Raw genomic sequence first — 22,281 nt, 5'->3', positions numbered from 1 at the left:
GGGCACTAAAATTTAAGGTTTGAGATCAATTCTTCTTACTATGTTTTTCAAATTCAAAATTTCAAATGTATAAAGAATTGACAAAACTCCGAAGTATGTTCTCTTCTTGCACCTTGTGCGACCTAGAAGATCAGAAAAGAAATTGAATAAGTTAACTTTGCAATTTTTTAATAAAATTCATAAATCTGAAAAATGACAGAGATCTAAATCTACTACTAAATCTAAAATTTTATCTAATTTTGATCTCTATTTCACAATTAAATTTGTCTCAAAATAATAATAATAATACATAAATAAAATAATCTTTAAAAATAAAGTTTCTCTAAATATCCAAATTGTTAATAAATTTTATTTTAACTTTATTGAAAAATACATAGTTTTACCATAAATCATAAATAAAACATAACTTTCAAAAACAAAAAGTCATATACATTAAACAAAACAATAACACATTTAAAAAAACAATAAAAAAAAACAACCAATTCATTCAAACCAACGAAAGTAGGTTGGAAACATAGAAATAAAACATGAATAATATATATAATTAAAAACCAAACATACAAAAAAAAAACAACACATTAATAAAACTTATAATAAAGATTGCAACGAGGGTTTGAACGAACAATCCTTACGGCAAAGGAATGATGCATTGCAACGAGGGTTTGAAGGTTAAAAAAAATGAAACGACATGCAGGCTTCTCCATGGCTTGGATCCCCATCGAATCTGCAAATAAAAACCACATTCTGTCAAGCTTGCCCCAGATCAATGAACGAAAATTGGCGTAAATCCATATTCAAATCCGTTGAGCAGATCCTATTTTGCAGGTAGATAGATGAGTTTGAAACAGAGAAAAATGTGTCGTTTGCAAATAGAAAGGGATGTGTGTGGCATAACTGTTGGGACGTTTAGATCCAGTAGAAAAGATTACGCTGATGGCGATTTGATTTCGATTTGTAGGCAGAAATCTCGTAGAAAATATTATGCTGAGTTGAATCCCAAGGATGGCGATTTGATTTTGATTTGTAAACAGAAATCCAGTAGAAAATATTACGCTGGGTTGAATCCCAAGGATTGTGCAGGAAAATCAGATCCGCAGTTGGGTGTCACAGTTGGGCTCGAAGTTCTATGTGGCGTTGAGATATCCGTGTTTTGCTGATACCCATTTCGAGTTTTTGCTACATTAGTGAAAAGATGGGGATGGGATCAAGCAAGGGAAGCGCTTCTGAGAATGACAATGTTCTGAAAAAGGTCATCCTGAGTTACACCTATGTGAGCATATGGATCTTCCTGAGATTCAGTGTGATCGTGTTCAACAAGTACATTCTTGACAGGATGATGTTTAACTGGCCCTTCCCCATTATCCTGACCATGATCCACATGGCATTCTGTTGTTCCTCGCCATAGTGTTAGTGAGAGTCCTGAAACTTGTTGAGCCAATTGGAATGTCAAGGGAGGTCTACCTGACCTCAGTTGTGCCCATCGGATCCCTCTATTCTCTCAGCCTCTGGTTCTCCAATTCAGCTTACATTTACCTATCAGTCTCCTCCATCCAGATGCTAAAGGCCCTCATGCCCGTGGCTGTCTATTCCATTGGAGTTTCCCTTAAGAGAGATAAATTCATTCCCGATACCATGGCGAACAGGATTGGCATATCAGTTGGAGTCGCCATTGCAGCATACGAGGAGGCCAAGTTCGATTCATGGGGTGTGTTGCTTCAATTGGGTGCAGTTGCGTTTGAGGCTACACGACTCCATTTTGCAGCAGAAGACAAAAGATCGATTTCAAGACAGAGAAGCATTCAATTTCTAAAGAGACAGTCTTTGGTAATGTCACCTGTAGAATGATAATTGAGGGGCAGTGATCAAGAAGTCATTTTTTGAAGGAAGAGACAGGATTGCATGGATAAAACAGTTGCCGAGTCATAAAAAAAATTGGCCTCCTTCCTTGCGGGTCGGTAGCAGTTTGAAGGCCACGCTGTCAGGCAGGTTGACTCCTCGTAGTTCTCCTTCTTTTCGTAGGTCTCAATCCAGAAAAATATGTGAGGTTTTATGCAAGTCCTCTTCAATGGATTCGAGGCCGGTGCCTGCTACCGTGGTTGGTCATAATTGGGTTATGGAGCTACTTAGGGTTTCATATTCAATCGAAATGGGCTCACAGTGGAGATAGAGAAGGGTTTAGCGGATTTGAGTCTCGAGTTGATATTGATCAGGATTTGGGAAGCCATCTTTTGGTTAAAGATCACATTGTTTTCGATGGAGTAAAGAAAACAGAACCTCATAATGCAGTCATTCAGAAAAGATGGAAAGAACAAATATAGATGGCGAAGTGCTTTTTACAATTAAAAAGCTCGGGCTAGAACGTATGAAATCCGAAGGTATCAAAAACTGGGAAATATTATGCCATGGCTTAGCCAAAGAAGATTGACAAGATTTTTTTTAGATGCAGGAAGGGCGCAATCCTACAGCCTAGAAACCTCTTGACAATTTTCACTGTTTCACCCAAATTTCAAATAAGCACAACTTTCTCATACAACATCGGATTTCAACGATTCAAGCGTCGTTGGAAAGATCTTGACGAGATCTACACAATGAGAAAGCTTTCAAAATAGTTTGAAATAGTTCAAGAATGAAGAAATTGCTGACAAGACATAACAGGTAAAATGAGGCACTAGTTTCGAGACAGGTAAAAATTCTTTTGGTTTTTCTTTTAAGAATTTGTTTCATTAGTACCAATTCTCAGTTTGTTTTTGTAAATTTCATGAATAGAGAGATTTATCACCTCTCTATTATGATAAGCTTACATTTCATTGCATAAAAAGTACTAAGTTTCTGCAGGTTCAAGGAAGATAAACAAATGACCACAAGCAAACAGTGTCCTTTAAAGACCCCATTTCAAGCATGAGGACATGCTTTTGGGTAAGCAAAGGGGGAGAATGTCATCATATCTATCAAATCATTGAAAATCCTCTCAAAGATGCATGAGCACATGATGTCAAATTAGATCCATCACTTGCAAGCCTTTCAGATGCCAGTGTCTCCATTGCATCCATGCTTCTTCAGTTAATAAACATTCGCCTCATTTCCCTTTACATTCACCATTATATTTCTACTCCTTTTCAGTAAATAAAAACTTCATTGCATTCCCACTTCTTTAGTCAATAAATTTTCCATTCCATTTTCCTTTTCATGTTTTCAAATAAAACCTTGATCCATTGTTCATTTTCCTTCACAATCATTTTCCTGTCTCTTTCACTAACCTGTAGCCCATGAATAAAGTCATTCAGCTCCCTTACAAAGCTGAGTCACCCCATTTTCCTTTTCTTCCAAATAAACCCTGCTTCAATGCAAATTTTCCATCTATGGTCCTTCAAAATCATTATTTCATACTCGTGTTAGATGATGGAGGATTCCTTAAGGCCTCCCTTCTAACAAGTCTTGACCCATCGACCTCAGCACCTTATCTGGGATAAAGACTAGAGTCATTATTAGTACCTTGAGGCTTGCATTCCTTAATGACAGGCTCTCTCACCAGCAATCATGGGAATACACGTCCCTTGATCGTTGGATCTTGTAGGTGGTTCGATATCATCTCATCTATTCGCACTTCGCAAGATGTACTTAGGTACCTTGGCACTCATTCACATTAATGGTGAGTTTGCCTCGCATTGGTTAATGACATTCATCAATGGTCGATAATCCAATGACTTCTTTCCATGTTCGACATCGACACATTTATTCACATGGAAAGAATTGTGCCACGATATGGAACGACATGAAGACTATATGGTTTAGTAGCAGATTCAACAATAATAAAGGATCCACATTTACAACTTCATCCATAATGTATGCAACCAAGACACAAATCACATTATTGTATTCTTCATTTCATGATTCAGCAGCAGGAGCTACATTTTTTTCTACATATGCATAGTTTGTCCACTTAGGTAAGTAATGGTATGTTCTTTTCTAGCTTTTTATCATACAATTCCTTTAATACTAAAACTATAATTTTTGGAAAATGTTTCACCATGTTCATTCACATTCACATTCACCATGTTCATATACATATTCATACTCCATTATCACCTTCTATATGTCATATATGTCCTTTCAACACATATCATCCTAACCAACATACTTTCTCCAAACAATTACTATTACATTATGATTCAAATGTTACATGTTTTGCAAATAATGATCGAAGAATCAATAGTTGATTAAATGTTTTCAAAGTCTTTTGATGCAACATAAAAACAGTAAAAATATTGTTACACAAGAACCAATACTAATCACATTTTGGTCGTCACACAAGAACCAACTAAAATAATATGTTGCAATCAAATGTTTCAAGAAATAAGACTTTGCAAAAAGGAACAAAGTTGTCAAAAAGAAAATCATGTGAATTTAAAAAAATCAATATCAGCCAAAGTTCATGTAAAAGAAAGAGAATTTAAAAGATCAAATCATGATCAATGTAATAGATTGCATGAGGACATGCAATAACTTAAGTTGAAGGGTATGTTGGGCTGCCAAATTAGCATACATTTTCACTCCATTTTCACCTTTATCCTCATTTTGTCACCTCATCTCATCACATTATCATTACATAACCCTATATTTCTATTACCATATGGGTTTATATTTTCATTTTCCAAAGTTATTAATTTCAAGTATTTAAAGTGAATTTATGATTAAAAGTTAGAAAAATAACATGTATTTGCTTATACCTAAAGGTGGAATGAGTTTGGTGAATGTGTAGGTGATTTGAAAGGTTCCAAGATACTCTTATGTGGCCTGCAAGACTCAAATTCGAATTCTCTTGAAGATTTGAAGGAGATTTGGGATAGGGGTCAAGCATATCTCATGGAGAAAAATCATGGATAAAGGAATATGTGTCTCATATTGGTTGTAATCATATGAGGGATTAGTGGATCCCCATTAATGAGTTAGTTGCTTAAATTTTTGTATAAATAGGAGCACCTCCTCCATTCCAAGAGGAGCACTCTTGGAGCATGTATCCAACTTATGATGGAATAGAATAAAGCTTCATTTTACATAGATTTCCATTCTATAGTTTTAGATATAAATTGTCTTAATGTAGTATATGGAATAGCTTGTCACTTTGTTCTTAAGAGAATTGAGCTCACTTTGAAAAGATCAAAGAAACATTTTATTTCATAATATATCTTATTTCATTTCATTGCCTAGATGTTTGAGGATTTGTTTGTGATTGATGAATGGGTTTTAAATTAAAATCTTATCAGCATATGAGGGAACAACCAAGGGTCTAAGTTAGGCTCTCCCTCTATTTGATTTGCATGATAATTGAAATTCATTCTTTTTCTTTTAAGTTTCAAGTTATTTCATTTCTTATGCTTATGAATGAATCTTAGTTTAGTTTGTATCAATATACGAGGGGACAATCAAAGGACTAAGTTAGTCTTTCTCTCTATTTGAATCTGAACAACAATTAAAATTCATTCTCTTGTCTTTATTTCAAGTTTCTGGTTTTATGTAATCAATGATTTCTTTTCAATCTATAATACTGTAGGGAAAGACAACCAGGACCTCCTCAATTAGGAGCCTCTTCCCTTGCATATTATATTGAATCAGAAATCATTTAGTTAGACGTAGAGTTAGTTGCCTACTCCTGCATATATTTTTCTAGCATCATCACAAGCTTACAAGTTTCCCTGGTTCATAATTTAATGAAAGCAATTTAAGCAATTAAATTGCCCAACAACAGTCAGGGAAGGTGTAGGCTCGACAAACCAGTCGTGTGGACTCTGGAATTAGTGCACAGACTAGAAGCGTCAAGAGATAAGATCGCGTGAGCTGTGGATCATTGGCTCGACTGAATTATAGGAGGATTTATCACTGAGTTCGCAGTAGACATGATCGTCAGCTACAGTGAGGCAGAGCGACATTTCCTCAAGGGGCCGTGAGGTAAGTATATCAAATCTTTGAACACTTGGATTAAGATGCTATTGTGTGAAAAGCAGGTTATGTGAATAAATTAATGTTTGGGACTACACGAAGTGGGAAGATCTACAGAAGCGGAAGTAGTGAAGAATTGGAAACCAGTCCCTTAATTTCCCCCTCGCGGGAAAGCGAGGAAGAGCTCATGAAAGTCTCTCCAAGAAGCGCGGTCAGTCTGATAAGGCAGCGAATTTCGCGCTTACCACCTCCACCTACACCACCACCCATCTCACCCTCCTCACCTCCATCTCCACCCACCCCACTTCCGCCACCACCACAGTTCAGTATGGTGAGTGCGATCAAACTACCGGTATTCAGAGGAGTAGGGAATGAAGATCCGGACCAATTCTAGTTCGTGGTAAGAGCGGTATGGGAAGCACAAGGAGTTGTGGATGACAATATCAAAAAGGCTACGTTGGTAAGCGCGATGTAGGATCATGCATTAACATGGCACATCAAGCATTCTAATGACCATCCAAATGCAGGAACCGCATAAATCCAAACCGCGCTAAACAAGGAATTTAGCATGCCAAAGTCGAAAACAAAATCAATCATCGGGTTTAAGGAGATCGTGATGCTCCTAGGTGAGACCCCCTTGGATTTGGACCAAAGGATGAAGGGTATGATTTGCGAAGCTAACATGACGTTGATGGATGCACAACACCGCGCATGGTTTATAGCATCACTAACACCGCACTTAAGGACAGCGTTGTCACAACAAAAACTTTCCACCAAGGCCGAAGCTTTGGAGATGGAAATGAGATTGCATGAGACCCCTATACACGACCCTGGTCTGGGAGTCCAACAAATCCATGTGCAACTGCAAAATCTGTGTCTGAAGATGTAGGGTTTGAAACAGGACAAGGCACCTCGGCTAGAGGTGCACGAGGAGGTATGGTGCACTAAAAATGCAAAGGCTAGGGGCATGACAAGGACCATTGTCCAGTGTTTACGAATTACTTCGCAGGATGAGGGTTGATGCCATTAAGACCTGAGGCATAGGCAAGACCAAGTGTGGAACCTGCATTATGGTGCACGATTTGTTAGATAGGAGAAAAGCACACTATGGATAATTGTCATCTATTGTAGAAGTATACGCAGACGTCCCAACAATTGTTTTGTAATTTCTGTAGGTCGATAGGCCATGATGAACGCACCTACAGATGCTACGAACTAATGATGGATCAAACTTCTTCCTACAAGGTGCAAAGCGAAATGTGAGTCCTCAACCCAAATTTAGGAATGGCGCGCACTGGATTTCAGGGGCGCGGTCGAGGTTGAGGTGGAATGGGACCGGGAAGGGGTCGCGGACAACTAATTTGCTACAATTGCGGGGGCCAAGGCACTATGCCTGCAATTGTACAAACCCAAAAAGGACATCATGTTTGTAATGTACTCAGTTTGATCATGAGGCAGAAGACTTCCCTACATTGATAGCGAGACTGTGCGAAAAAGGTGTACTTTAGCCTCCTTCCACTCAGAATTTGCAGATGATGAGTTTTGAGCCATGCAAAGAAGACCCAAATGTAAACATGATGCTCAAGAGCGATATTACCAATGCCGATGATAAAGGGAAGTGGTCCGAAGAAAGTCCGTGGGTTCGCAAGGCTCCTACAAAAGAACCTGAATTTGATTTAGAACGTGCGAAGGAGACATTCATGGAAGCTAAGAAGAGCTTCACGGAGGCCTCCACTTCAAGTAGTAAGGATCAACTAGAACCAGGGATGGATCCTTCAATGCTCACTACCTTTTTGGAGACATGCATGAAACTGTTACACGACAGCAAGGTAGTAAAAGGACTACAAGAACTTATCACTAGGTGCACAGGGTTAGGAGAACCGTGCATGGTCCGGAAACTTGGAAAGCATGCATTACGCACAGGAAGGGAAATGAGGTTGACTACGCAAATCGGTGAGTATGAAATGGATCAGGTAATCCTAGATCTCAGATCGAACGTGAATGTACTACCAAAACAAACATGGGAACACATGGGCAAACCCGCGCTACAGTGGTCTCCTATTCAATTACGAATGGCAAACCAACAAAAGATCTTACCCATGGGAAGATTGCAAGGGATAACAGTAGATATTGAAGGTGCAAGCACACAGGCAGATTTTGAAGTGATAGAGATTTTCGATGATAGTAATCACTATCCCGCACTACTAGGAATAGAATGAGCCACCGATATGAACGAATTCATAAATCTGAAGAAGCGCAAAATGATCTTTAAAAAAAGTCACTACGCGTAGTAATACTGCTAGATCCAGCCGAAGGAGCACGATACACTGAACCAGTGCGCGATGATGATAATGATGACAATCTTGATTGTATTTACAAGATAACCATTTCAGAAGAGGATTGGGTGAATCCGACTGCAGATGGAAGGATTTTGTGGGGGTATGAAAGCTCCTGCACTTCAGATTCAGACAAAGAGATAGAGTGATGTCAGAATCAGCTGCACGAAATAACAACGCTTAATTGCAACATGATGGTTATATCACTGCATTGTGTGACAATAGAGACAAGGGATCTACCTACATATGATGGGTTGACAGCAGTGGATGAATTCCTGAACAATTTGAAAGCGCAGTACCAAAATAGCAGCAGTTCGATGCTCTGAAGTGGGCACTGCGTGCAATGCCCGCACGATGGTGGGGTATGCATCAAGGAAGTTTTGAGGACTGGCGTGGATGCAGAAGAATGATGCGCCTACGATTTGGGAAACCGCAGATATGGCTAGTAGACAAATATGACGGATGAGATGATCCATGCACACACCTCGCGAAATGGACCAAGGTCTACGGGGAAGAGCCACAACCTGAATGGGTACATTTATTCTATCATACCCTGGATGTCATACCCATGAATTGGTATACTGAGATGGAGCTCTGCCATGGTATGAGCGAATGGGATGTCTTGCGCGAGGGATTTCTGTTAACCTTCATGTTTGAAGATTGTTGGTCAGATACTGTTGACGATGCGCTATAGGCAGTAAAAGCAGTTATCTTCAAAATACCCCAGGAGCCAATGGAAGTACTTCAGCCAGAATGGGCGACATAGTTAAGTTGTGCACTAGAGTGTTACAATGTAAATGTTGAGGAGGATGATGAGGACCCACGAAATATTAACATTTCGGAAACGGAAGGCTGTCATGAGATTCGAGGATCGTCACTTGAAGACCCCAACATCACCATGCCGCTAAAGAAAAAGCAAGTCAACATTGGAATGGAGGCGAAACCGAAGTACACAACGCTTGGGGACTATTGGGATGATGCCACAGTGGATAAGGTCGCTGAGTTACTCCGCGAATACCAAGACATGTTCCCGACCAAAATTACAGAGTTAAAAGGGATCGTTGGAGACTTAGGGATGATGAAGATCACCCTAAAACCTGGCACGAAACCAGTTAAGAAATGGCCTTACTGCTTGAATCCGAAGTATAAAGAAAAGGTCTACGACGAATTAGACAAAATGCTCGCAGCCAGAATTATTGAACTAGTGGAAGAATCCGACTGGGTGAGTCCTATGGTAGTACAAGAGAAAAAACAGAAGGGCGAAATAAGAATATGCGTGGACCTCAGAAAGCTGAATGACGCTTGTGTACACGATCCATTCCCGACACCATTCACAGATGAAGTACTGGAGAATGTTGGCGGTCAGGAAGCATACTCATTCACGGATGGGTTCTCGAGGTACGATCAGACCAAGATCGTGCCAGAAGATAGGAGAAAAACAACCTTCGCAATAGAATGGGGTTGTTTTCAATACACCGTTATTCCGTTTGGACTGAAGAACACGCCAGCTATATTTTCATGCATCGTTGTGGCTGCATTCAAAGAATACATCCACAAGTTCTTGGAGGTCTATCTGGATGGTTGAATTGTCTTTGGATTAGTTACGCACCATGTAGCAAGCTTACGCTTGATGCTGGATACTTTATGCTGAGACCAGATTACACTAAACCTTAAGAAGTGCACATTCCTCATTCCCTTTGAAAAGCTGTTGGGACATGTGGTCTGCAAACAAGGACGGATGGTGGACCCTATGAAGATTGTAAGATTGTCGTTATTCTAAATTTGGAAGCACCGCGAAGTGTTAAACAACTGCGCACTACTTTGGGACACTAGATATTATAGGAAGTTCATCAAAATTTATCCCCAAATAACAAGGCCGATGGAAAAGTTATTGAAAAATGATGTTACATATTGCTGGAATGATGATTGCATGAAGAGTTTGGATGTCCTGAAGGGGAAACTGGCCTCTGCTCCAATCTTGGTCTTCCCAAAATTGGATGTGGAATTTCATGTACATGTTGATGCGTTGTGTATTGTGCTAGGAGCCGTACTCACACAGGAGGTTGTGAGGGCGTGGATCACTCTATCGCATTTGCAAGTCGGAGATTTTCCAAAATAGAAAAGAACTGTTCTACCACTGAGCATGAGGGGTTGGCAATGGTGTACGCACTCCAAAAATACCGATGCTATTTACTCGGAGGATATTTCAAGATGTATACCAACCATTCCGCATTGAAATACCTGGTGAATAAGCCTGTGTTGTGGGGGCGCATATGTAGATTCTCTTCTTGTTTCAAGAATATGATTTTGAAGTCATAATCAAGCCGAGATGCCTAAACACGGGACTAGATCACTTGTCACGAATTGAGACGGGCAAGGAACCAACGAATTTGGAGGAAGGAATACCTGATGCACAACTCTTTGCAGTGAGCGTCGCGAATGGACACTTCGAAGATATAATCCATTTTCTAACAACAGGGACTGCGCCAAAGGAATACTCAGTTCAACAGAAGAAGGAATTGGTGGTGATCGCAGCAGACTTTTCTGTTATCCCAGGGCACCTCTACAAAATGGGAAATGACGAGATATTGCAACAATATGTACTTGAATTTGAATGAGGTCAGATCCTCGTCGAAGCACATGGGGGCACTGCCGACCGACACTATGCAGGACGCATGGCCGCACAGAAGATTCTTTGCGCAGGGTTATGGTGGCCAACCCTGCACCAGGATTCGAAAGCGCACTGTAAGGCCTACGATATATGTCAAAGGACTGGAAAACCATCATGAAGGGATGAGATGTGATTAAATTCACAAATGACACTGCAGTCGTTTGAAAAATAGGCAATCGACTTTGTGGGACCGATCAAACCTCAGGGAAAGACAAGCGCGCGCTACACCATCACAGTAACAAAGTACCTGACACGATGGGCAGAAGCACAGGCAGTCAAGGACTGCACGGCCACTATGGCTGTGAAGTGTTTGTTCAAAAATGTGTTGACATGATTTGGTTGTCCGAAAATCTTAATGAGTGATCGTAGAACACATTTCCTGAATGAAACCATCAGCGCGCTCACAAAATAGTTCCATGTGTATCATCAAAAAAGCACACCGTACCACCCACAAGCTAATGGGACAGTAGAGGCATTCAACAAAATACTAGAGACTGCACTGACCAAATTATGTAACGCGCAATGAAACGACTGGGACCTGCACATACCAGTCATATTATTGGCTTACAGGACAATGTGCAAGAAATTAACGGGACAAACACCTTTCCGGTTAGTCTATGGCACGATGTTATAAACATATTTGGGCACTGCAACCTCAATCACATATGTCCATAAACCAAGGGCTTCTAAGTCCCTAAAAGTGTTGTTTCATACCGTAAAGGAGCAAGGTCAACTGATTACATCATCTCCCAGAAGTTCTCCACGAAAAACTACTCAAAACTGGTCAAAGCAGGACCATACAGACTGCCCAGTGCTAAGGGTGTGATGCATCTCACCTACCACATGCAAAAAGTGCGATGCATACTGGAAAGCCCTTCTGTAGGGTGCGATGAGCGAGAGCATAAAAATGACACAAGCAGTTTGCTAGGTGGATACCCTAAGAATCTTCTAGAAGCTTCTCATTTGACACTTGCCTCCTTGAATTCGCCCAAGGATGAGTAAGAGATCATGAAATCTCCAAGTGGAACCAAGAACTATCAAAGAGATGACACTAATCAAAATCCCAGAAGCTGAATCGCCCCCCTACAAATATCTATATATGGATCCCTCATCCCAGAGATCCAAAGGTTGGAGTTTGGTAATTTTCAAAGAAGTGATGTTGGTTTCTCTTTGAAGACATTGTTGGGTGATCTTGCTTTGCATGAGGTGAAGAGGGCTTTCAAGCTAGGAGGATGGCACTGGGTTAGACCAAGTGGTTGTAATCCTCTCTTCTACTACTTTTATCAATAAAGCTATTTGAGTTTTCCTCCATATTTTTGTGTATCTCTGAATATTGTGTTGATATATGCATTTGTGTGGTCAATATATATCTGATCCTATATTGTTTACAGTGATAGATTCCTATGCTTTGATGGTATTATGTTGCTGTGACTCTACAGGTGCTCTTTGAAGCGGGACAAGTAAGGAAGCAGTGGCGAGATTCTGTCAAAGGGGAAAGGAAATAAGCAAGGAGCCAAGCGAAAGAATGAGGTTGGTACTCTTTGATTCTTTCTCATCTATCTCTCGTAAAGGAAAACACAAGTGAATTTAGTTTGTTTGTTTCTAAGATAGGTACCCATCTTAGTGGGACTAGTAGTTCTGAATAGACACTAGATTTCCCAGTAACAAAATGGCGACTCCACTGGGGAAAGAATAGTTTGATTGCTTGTCTCTATTTGTTTGATTCATAAACCACAGATGGAGCATGATGTTAAGCCATCTAGCCTTCGAACTGCATTTGCTATGCAAGTGCAAAGTAGATCAATGCTACTTCAGTCAATCTTCGAGTTTGTTTATGAACTGAACAATTGACTTGCAAACATCCTAAGTGCCCTATAGGTAGCTCAAGTAACCTTATTAGATCAGCCCCTATACTTTGTAGTTACTAACTATCATTAGCTCAGCCTAAATCCCTGAACTAAGCTACAAACTGTGACCAAAAGCCAAGTTAAATTCTCGTCCCTAGACCATTGCACCTTCTCCTCTTGGAAATCTGGATGCATCGCACCTCCTGTGTGCAGTAGGTGAGATGTATCCCTATTTTCCTGTGTTACAGGTGCGATGATCAGGTAAGACTGTTTCTGCCTCTAGATTTTGGTTTTTTCTTCACTGTTTTTCAGCTTTATTCAGGAGTTTTGTTGTTTGTGATCAGTAGACCACTGTTGAAACCCCCTTCCTTTGCATCATCCAACCTCATTTGTACAAATAATTGTGAATGTTTTTATGTATTTTTCGTCATTTACAGTTCTCCTTTACAAAATGGTAGCTTAATCGAACTGTCGTCTTTTGATTTGAAAGTGTCGCAAGTGTCGTTTTCAGTCAAAGAAAAGAATCTTCCTCTTTTTGATAGTCGATTACACTATTACTCTTGTATTTGATTTGAATTAATAGTATTTCAAGTGTCGAAAGAAGTTTTCAATTCAAAATCACAAAGTGTCGTCTTGTCTCTTTTTCGTTTTTGAAAAGAAAATCGTTAGTATTGTCGCTTTGAAAGAAGACATAATTCAGATTTGTACTTAGCATTCTTTTTATCATTCACACATTAAGAAAGCGGAAAACAAATACATGCATGTGCATTTGCATTTAGATTGCTTGTTGATTTTGATTTAGGGCAATGCATCTAGTGTGTGCTCTCTGCTCTATGTTGAAAGGATTTCGCTTCTCTTTCCTTAGTAGCTAGGATTTTCATTGCAAAAAGAAAAGTAAACGACTATTTATCATCTTAGGTTGCATATTTAGGAATTGTATATCTACATCACGCGGTGAACCTTAAAGGAAAACTTCTTAAGAAATATCAACTGTAAAATAAATTCAATGAACATAAAAATGCTTTGGAACCTAATGCACAACATCTAGAAGTCTAGGCTAGAGACGTATTCCGGCGTCATAAAGCCTGGTAACTATCACTTTCATCGTAGATTGGGTGATTCCTCCTCTTTGAGATGACAAGTGCCAGTACGGACTTGTGCTCCCATGTACCGTCGAGTATATATTGGGAGGCCACAATAGGCTATATCCTTTATCCTTAGGAGGCCATGTATGCTGCCATATCAATCGCAATGCACTGAACACAGCATTCGGGAAGATTGACTGCCGTACTGTAAAAAGTATTCTGCAGTTCTGCGATTGGTTTGGTAATCCCTTTGTCTAGATTTCCAGAGTAGTCTCTTTCGTTCCTTTTCAGACTCCTTAAAGGAAAAGGTCGATTTGAGCAATTTTCACTTCATGCTCATTAAAAATCGAAGGCAACTAGAGTCATCTTTAGCTTCTTCTCGACTCTTAAAAATTGAAAAAACAAGTTGTGTCAAAGCGTCAAAAATTTATTTTAATCAGAATAACGTCACTATTCCCTCATTAATCTTAGGTTGAGAAAATGGAGTCCACCAACCAAGGATTTCCCCTTGGGGGAAATCCTATTCCTTTCTCCTCTTGGGGAGATGTTGGTGCACCTCATATGGCCGCATTGTCCCTTCCAGGACTGGGAATTGGTCTGTCGGTATGGCTTTTCTCGACCTCTGTCGTTCAAAGCACCGTGATTCCTAAGCAATCAAATCAGCAACTAGATGATACTAGAGTTACCCCCCAACCTTCTACTTCGCTTGTTTCTCTCTCTCCTTCTTCCTCTTCGCTTGGTGAAGATAGTAAAACTAAAAACCAAGTAACTGAGAAGAAGAAGAAAGGGAAGGAGAAGAAGAAGAAGGAGCCAACGGCAAAAAGGGGCAACCATACATCGTCTAGTGAAAATCCACACGCTGCACCATCCAAACCTAAATCTCCATGTGTCATCTGCAAAGGGGACCACTATCATAGAGATTGTTCTTGCATCCCACAGATCTTAAGGGATTGGTCTCTCCACTTGCACAATCCGGTGTCGTCAACCTCTGACGATCATGTTGAGAGTACACCGTCAACTAGTGAAAACGAAGTCACCGGACAGAAAGAAAAATATAAATTTCCTTACAGAATGTGTGAAGGCGATCATGCCCTCCACCATTGTCCCTTTCTGGACGAAGCTAAAAGAGTCTTGGATAATCGTTCTGCATCACTGCAGTGACTCCCTCCTAGATACAAGAAACTCTTGTCGAGTCCATTGCTAGTTGAAAATCTGACTGACGCACCTTTGTTGTCGGTCGAAGCACCTATCATTGAAGATAACCCCTCTGAGTCCACATCAGACCAAATTCAACAGGTCGAGACGGTAGCCAACCCCATCTTGTCTTCAGAGGATTTACCTTTAGATGATACAGTCATCAAAGAGAATGAGAACGACACCGTTTAAATTCTTTTCGTAAACACAGACTCCGATGAACATGGGGGCAATCTACCTGTTCCTTTACCGCAGGAAGGAAGTTCGTCAGAGATGTATCTAGCTGTTTATTCGATCCCACCTCCAAGCAACCTAGTTGTCTCCTTCGATTGGAATCTACTGGGAAAACCTCGTTTACCATCTAATGTACCATTCTGAATCATAGTGTAAACTTATCGAATGGTCATGGCTGGTACCATCATAGATGAAGGGGATTTTGTGATTATCCTTTCTTCAACTGCTTGGAAAGCGCTTGGTTCGCCATCGCTTTTGCCTAAGATGCAAAATCTGACAGGCTTCGACAAAGGAACCAGTGGACCGTTAGGGATCCTTCCAAATTTTCCTATAACTTTGAGAAGGAAAATTGTTTATATGAACGTAATGGTAGTCCAAGGACCTTTAGATTACAATCTTCTCCTTGGGAGTGTCTACATTTATAGCATGGGATCTATTGTTTCCTCTCTCTTCCGAGTGATGTGTTTTTTGCACGAAGACAGAGTGGTCCAGCGCGTAGACCAACTTTCATTCCCCGGTTCACACATAGCCAATAGTCAAATGCCATCCCTAACAGGTCTTTTTGTGCAAGGAATGTCTCATCAATCTCTAGTCCGTCCACCTGATGAGTGCGAGTGATTCGATGGTTGTCACTGAAGCCCAGGGGGCATGTACCCTGGTCTGCTTCGGCAGGAAAACTTCAGGTATAGGGTAGGTTTCCGCTGAGTATATATGATTGGTCTAACACACCCGTCCGTTTAGGAAAATGGGATTAGACTGGAATAAGATACCTCTGTCAGAAGGTATGCCTTTCCCAACAGAACAAATGTTTTGTCTGCAAATTGAAGGGTAACCTGGAAACTCTACTTCGCTATACTTGGGAGCATGCAAACATTTTTGCATGAAAGTGAAAAGCGAACATTTATTTTCCTAGTTTGTAGATTCTTAACCCTTTAAGCTCATAGGATTGGTCGTTCCTAGCTTACATAATAAAAGGAGTCGAAGCAAAATTTCGAATGGTGCAAGCTCCCTAAAAAATGAACCTATCGATGAGACGTCCTTATTATACAACTGACACGAGCAGTTTTACGCAAAGTTCAAGCTTGTTAAAAATTCAACCTAACAATGAGCATATGTTCCACCAGAGTTTAAGCTCATTAAAAAATGAACCCACCTCCGGTAAATAACCATTGCGAATGCATTATCATCACCTTTTGAACCTTGGTCATGTTCTTACAATCACCTCCACTCTGTTTTAGCTGATCCTACGCCTCCATTTGATTGTTTACCCCTTTTGAGGAACAGTTGTGACAAGTGATTCTGTTAGCCATCTTCTTAACACTGCCGTGATTGGAAAGTTCCAACCCTTACCTGAAAGCAGCTGCTACCCGAGAATATCACTCGTTCCTCAAAAATGAGTCTCCTTTAAGATCTTTTCATCTGACTCGTAAAATATGAAAAGATTTCCAAGAAATTGGCCTCTCCAGCTCGTTAAAGTGATTGGAAGTGCCATCCCTCCTCTAGATTTTAATCTTTCTGGACCTGAGGGATTATTACACAAAAAGATTGAGCATTTGTCTTGTTCGGCTCGTTAAAACTATCGAAAAGTCATCCCTTTCGCATTGTTTTATACTTTTTTGGACTTAAGGGATTATACTATGAAAAAGGAATATTGGAGTTTCATTTCCGTCTCTTTTCAGACTCTCTAAAATTGAAAAGGACCAAGTTATCCTTGTCGTTAAACTCGTTAAAACAATAGCGACAAACTTGTCCATTCAGACAAGAGCGAATTTCACTATTGCTAGGCCCGTTAAAACATAGCGACGGGTTTGCCCGAAGGGAAAATTATAGAACAAGAATATGTTATCCTCCTCAAGCTTGACAAAAATAAAGAGGTACTAGTCATAAATGACTGGGGAAAATTGGGAAGAAAAATACAAGAAACTTTATTGGTAGTAGGTCACTCTTGAACATGACACTTTCACTCCATCACCATGATTGAGTCAGGTTGGGTTATTCAGTTCACCGGTCATATCACCATTGGTCCACCGTACCATCCACTTTTAGGGTTAACGCTACCAATCCATTTCAGTGTCGCCGATATGTTCAAGAGAAGTCGCTCAGACAATTCACCTACCCAGCTTGTGTCTCATCTGCTGCAATACCTTCACGCTTCATTATTTCATGACCGCCACCCTGAACCTTGTATCATCAGATCATTTTCACCTCTACAAAATCATTTGCTCCGTTCCGTGTCATAGATGTGGGATCCATTAATGCCCTCCTATGACGGGTCACTTCTTGTCGACATCAGCTCATTATCCAAGAATCCAACCCAGGGACAACCCTTTCGGTACTTTGAAGCTTGCATGCCTCAATGGCAAGTTTCTCACTTCCGGTGACAGGTTTACATTAATGGCCTTTGACCGAAAGATTTTGTGTGGTGTTCGATATCGACTCATGTATTCACACCACGTGAATTGTACTGCAGTACCTTTAGGGTCATCATCATCATCGGTGATTCCTCTCGCGCCTATTAACATCTTACGTCATTGGCTGGTAATCAGGCGATGTCCTTCCATGTTCAACATCAGAACATCTTTTCACATGGATCGACTTATACTTTCGGGCGAAGATTGAACGATTTTTGAAGACCCCGGATATAACTTCAGCCATCCAGGCTGCGATATATTCAGGAAAATAAAGACATGAAATGTACATCATTGCTGCACAGATAATCATCCAAACTAAGGGATGATGGCTCTACCAGAATCATCAGTCTGCACACAGATAGTTGTCTGTCCTATGTACATGAAAATGAATTTATGAAGTTGAGCATGGGAATGCCCGCCTCAGCTAGATCATGAAAATATTATGAAGATAATTTATTGTATTATATCTTATTACAGGTCACCTTCCAGTTCGAAAAACCTCGGATCCTCATTATAAAGCATTTCACCCGACATCAAAAGATTTACAACCTCATGCTTTAGGGGGCAACTGTTATAGACATATTTGGGCATTGCAACCCCAATCACATATGTCCATAAACCAAGGGCTTCTAAGTCCCTAAAAGTGTTGTTTCAGCTGATTACATCATCTCCCAGAAGTTCTCCATGAAAAACTACTCAGAACTGGTCAAAGCAAGACCATACAAATTGCCCAGTGCTAAGGGTGTGATGCATCTCACCTGCCACATGAAAAAAGTGCAATGCATACTGGAAAGCCCTTCTGTAGGGTGCAATGAGCGAGAGCAAAGAAATGGCACAAGCAGTTTGCTAGGTGGAGACCCTGAGAATCTTCTAAAAGTTGCTCATTTGACACTTGCCTCCCTGAATACGCCAAAGGATGAGTAAGAGATCATGAAATCTCCAAGTGGAACAAAAATCTATCAGAGAGATGACACTAATCAAAATCACAGAAGCTGAATCACCCCCCTACAAATATCTATATATGGATCCCTCATCCTAGAGATCTAAAGGTTGGAATTTGATAATTTGCAAAGAAGTGTTGTTGGTTTCTCTTTGAAGACATTGTTGGGTGATCTTGCTTTGCATGAGGTGAAGAGGGCTTTCAAGTTGGGAGTATGGCATTGGGTCAAACCAATTGGTTGTAATCCTCTCTTCTACTACTTTTATTAATAAAGCTATTTGAGTTTCCTCCATATTATTGTGTATCTCTGAATATTGTGTTGATATATGCATTTGTATGGTCAATATATATCTAATCCTATATTGTTTACAGCGATAGATCTTTATGCTTTGATGGTATTATGTTGTTGTGACTCTACAGGTGCTCTTTGAAGCGGGACAAGTAAGGAAGCAGTGGAAAGATTCTGTTGAAGGGGAAAGGAAGTGGCAAGATTCTGTTGAAGGGGAAAGGAAACAAGCAAGGAACCAAGCGAAAGACTGAGGTTGGTACTCTCTGCTTCTTTCTCATTTATCTCTCATAAAGGAAAACACAAGTGACTTTAGTTTGTTTGTTTCTAAGATAGCTACTCATCTTAGTGGGACTAGCAGTTCTGAATAGACACTAGATTTCCCGGTAACACACGGAAGTTGTCATGTCGATGGAATACATCGTACCTATTATGTGAATAACAGTGCTCACAAGCATGACGGTCCGTGAAGCCCTGGAAGAAAGGCTCGCACAATTAGAAGAACATGAGGACGAACAGTTTCTGGCTAGATTTCATCAGCAGGTACAAAAGCAGCGTGAAAAGGCCTAGCATGACCACCATATCAAGTTGTGCACCTTCAAGGTAAATGACTTAGTGTTGTTGTATGACAGTAAGTTTGAAAAAAAATCGGGAAAATTCAGAATGCACTGGCTGGGACCATATGTGGTTAAAGAGGTTACAAACAAAGGCGCAATCCAACTAGTTAAACTAAATGGAGAACCCTTCCCAGGAAAAGTAAACGGCAGTCACCTGAAGCCCTACACAAGTGGGCCGACTATCTGACTAACCGACCAAAGCAGAGTCTTCGCGACCAGAGGAGCCGAACAGGAGCACGGGACTATAAACACATGCAGCAGATTCTTGTACCAAGGTAAGGACACAATTCAAACACAGATGATTCAGGAACAAGAATGCAGCAGGTTGCAGCTCAGTGCACTGCAAACATTCAGGCCATTTGGGACCAGTTGGAGGGACTCCACGCCAAGATCGTTGCACCGACAGAGTGACTCAAGGGCGAGTCGCGATGTTTGTGTTGGGGGCCTATTTGGCATGGAATCCCCACCACAACATGTTTTGGGGCTCAAAGCCCAAGTTTTGGTCAAATGTATTGTAAAACTCCGCGAATTGTCGACGCGAAGTATAGGTTGAGTCATAGAGTTGTCTGCCGTAAGTTTTGTAATGTAATGTAATGTTATGTTGGCCTACCCATGGTCTGCGGACCATGGGATTGTATAAATAGAGCAAGGCTCTAAGTTGTAAAGATAGCTAGCTAGGGAATTAGAGATAGAGGAATACGAATGGTTCAAGCATAGAGTAAGAGTCTAGGTGTATTAGCTCGTAGTAGTAGGAAGAGGCTCTACAGCTGAGTGCGCAGAGGCCTAGTAGAGTCTGCAGCTGAGTACGCAGACCTCTGCAGCTGAGTGCGCACGGCGATGTCGAGTCTGTAACCTTGAACGAAGAATAATAAAGAGAAGTTGATTCCAATTTCTGTGCATCTACTTGTATATTACATTCTATACATTTATACAGTTTTGTTTATCGTGCGCACTTATATGAATGTTGGATATACTATTAATTATCGCTAGAATTACACAGATAAGTTAAGTAATTAGATAATAATAGGTTAATAGTAAGGAACTTTGGTAATAATACGAATCGTGCCCCGAGTAGAGTTGCACGAAGGTAGCATCACAGGTTGCGAGGGACTAATAGATGCGCATAGTGACCTACCCACAAGGTCAAACCGTGGACCACCAGAGCTCATCGGACATCTCCAGGGTGCGGAAACTTGTTTCTAGCACCCTTCCTTACTACTTCGGGTGAGACCTCAGTCCGCGCTCCGCGCACTGTTGGCGACAAGGCCAATAGTATCGGGTTTTTTTTGGTTGAATCACCTTTGAACCTGGGTCAAGCCCCTACAAGCCAACATAATGGCCATTCCCTTTAATACTGCCATTTTCTTTTCCCTTTTATTCCAAAGAAGCGACATTGTAGAATTGTAGCAATAAGCAATCATAAATACATGGTGAATGGGAATGTGATACAGTGCAGGTCCAAAAGCTCTTGGGTCTGAAATGGATTGAAGAATGCGCCAGTGAAGATATTGTGAGAATTTATAAAATGGAAATGTTGGAGTGAAGATATTGTGAGAATTTAGAAAATGAAAATGGCGGAAGAGAAAGGGAGAAAAATTTAAATACCCAGATCTAGGAGATTTGAGAATGTGTGTATGTTGGTGTCTAATAATGCTTAGGAATTATTGTTGACTCACAAAATTTTACCATGTAATTCTCATTGATAATTATAGTGTGACTAAATTTCCTAGGAATATCTACTATACGTTGAATTTTTACAATTAGCATAGATATTTTGTTAAAATGTTTCGGAGTGAAGTACCCAATTTTATAAATGATTTGACAAAATATTAATATCTTAATTTAAGAATAAAAAATAAAGAGTATATTAATGAATAGGTTGTTACACCTTGTATATTTAAGTAATATTTTTTAAAATTAATAGGTTTGACTCTATTCATGTCTTTTTACCCATTTTTATAAATAAAGAGGGGTTGAGGATTGATTTTTCTAAATTTATTGAATTATATTAACTTTCTTCTCTTTATTTTTTTACAATGTAGATGGGACACTTATCTAGCATTATAAGGGTGTGTTTTTTAATGGAATAAATTGGATTGGTAATAGGATCACTTAAAAAGGCACATAGATTATCTCAACATATTGTCTTGCACTCTTTTCTCATTAAACAAAGTAGATTTTATTTAAGTTGGAAGGACAAAAAAATCATGGTTTTAATTACTATATTTTCATTCTCCACCTAATCACAATTAAATTTGGTAGAAAAATCAGGCCTTGAACAAAATTAATTGTAGTATTTGAAGCTAAACCTAATAACATGTTTGATTGAAAGGAATCATTTCAATTATCCATGGAGCTACAATGAAATTATGCCAATTTATCTAAAATTGGATCTTGAATGACTACGAAAACTCAAGATTGTGGATATGTCATATTTATGTTTTTTGTGTTTTTGGGAGATGAATCTATGATGGGATGAATGGAATGCAAACATGCAAGATAAATTCAAAAACAAAATGGTGAGCCTACTTACGAAATTGGTTGCACTAGTTAAAGTGGCAGTTAAACATTAGTAAGAAGTCAAAACTTTTAAGGGGAATAAAAAGTAATGTGGCATCTCCATCCCATGCATTTTCAGCCATAAATGGATAGCCACTTATAGGCCATTAAAGTTTTGGCCCTTAAGGGGTTATTTCGCCATTATAGCACAAATATGGTTTTCT

The 22,281-nt window shown here is 39.9% G+C and overlaps 1 pseudogene; it reads left to right on the top strand.

Moving 5' to 3' along the window:
* The first annotated feature begins 1,192 nt into the window (after positions 1 to 1,192).
* Positions 1,193 to 1,845, top strand: LOC149141258 (putative sugar phosphate/phosphate translocator At4g32390 pseudogene; annotated as a pseudogene).
* The last annotated feature ends 20,436 nt before the right edge of the window (positions 1,846 to 22,281 follow it).

This window comes from Pinus tabuliformis, chromosome X (assembly GCF_031772625.1).
Source record: "Pinus tabuliformis cultivar Carrire ecotype Pingquan chromosome X, CPIR1, whole genome shotgun sequence".
Classification (NCBI taxonomy): Eukaryota; Viridiplantae; Streptophyta; class Pinopsida; order Pinales; family Pinaceae; genus Pinus; species Pinus tabuliformis.
The sequence above is the reverse complement of the archived record's forward strand: the minus strand, read 5'-3'. Positions and strand labels throughout refer to the sequence as shown.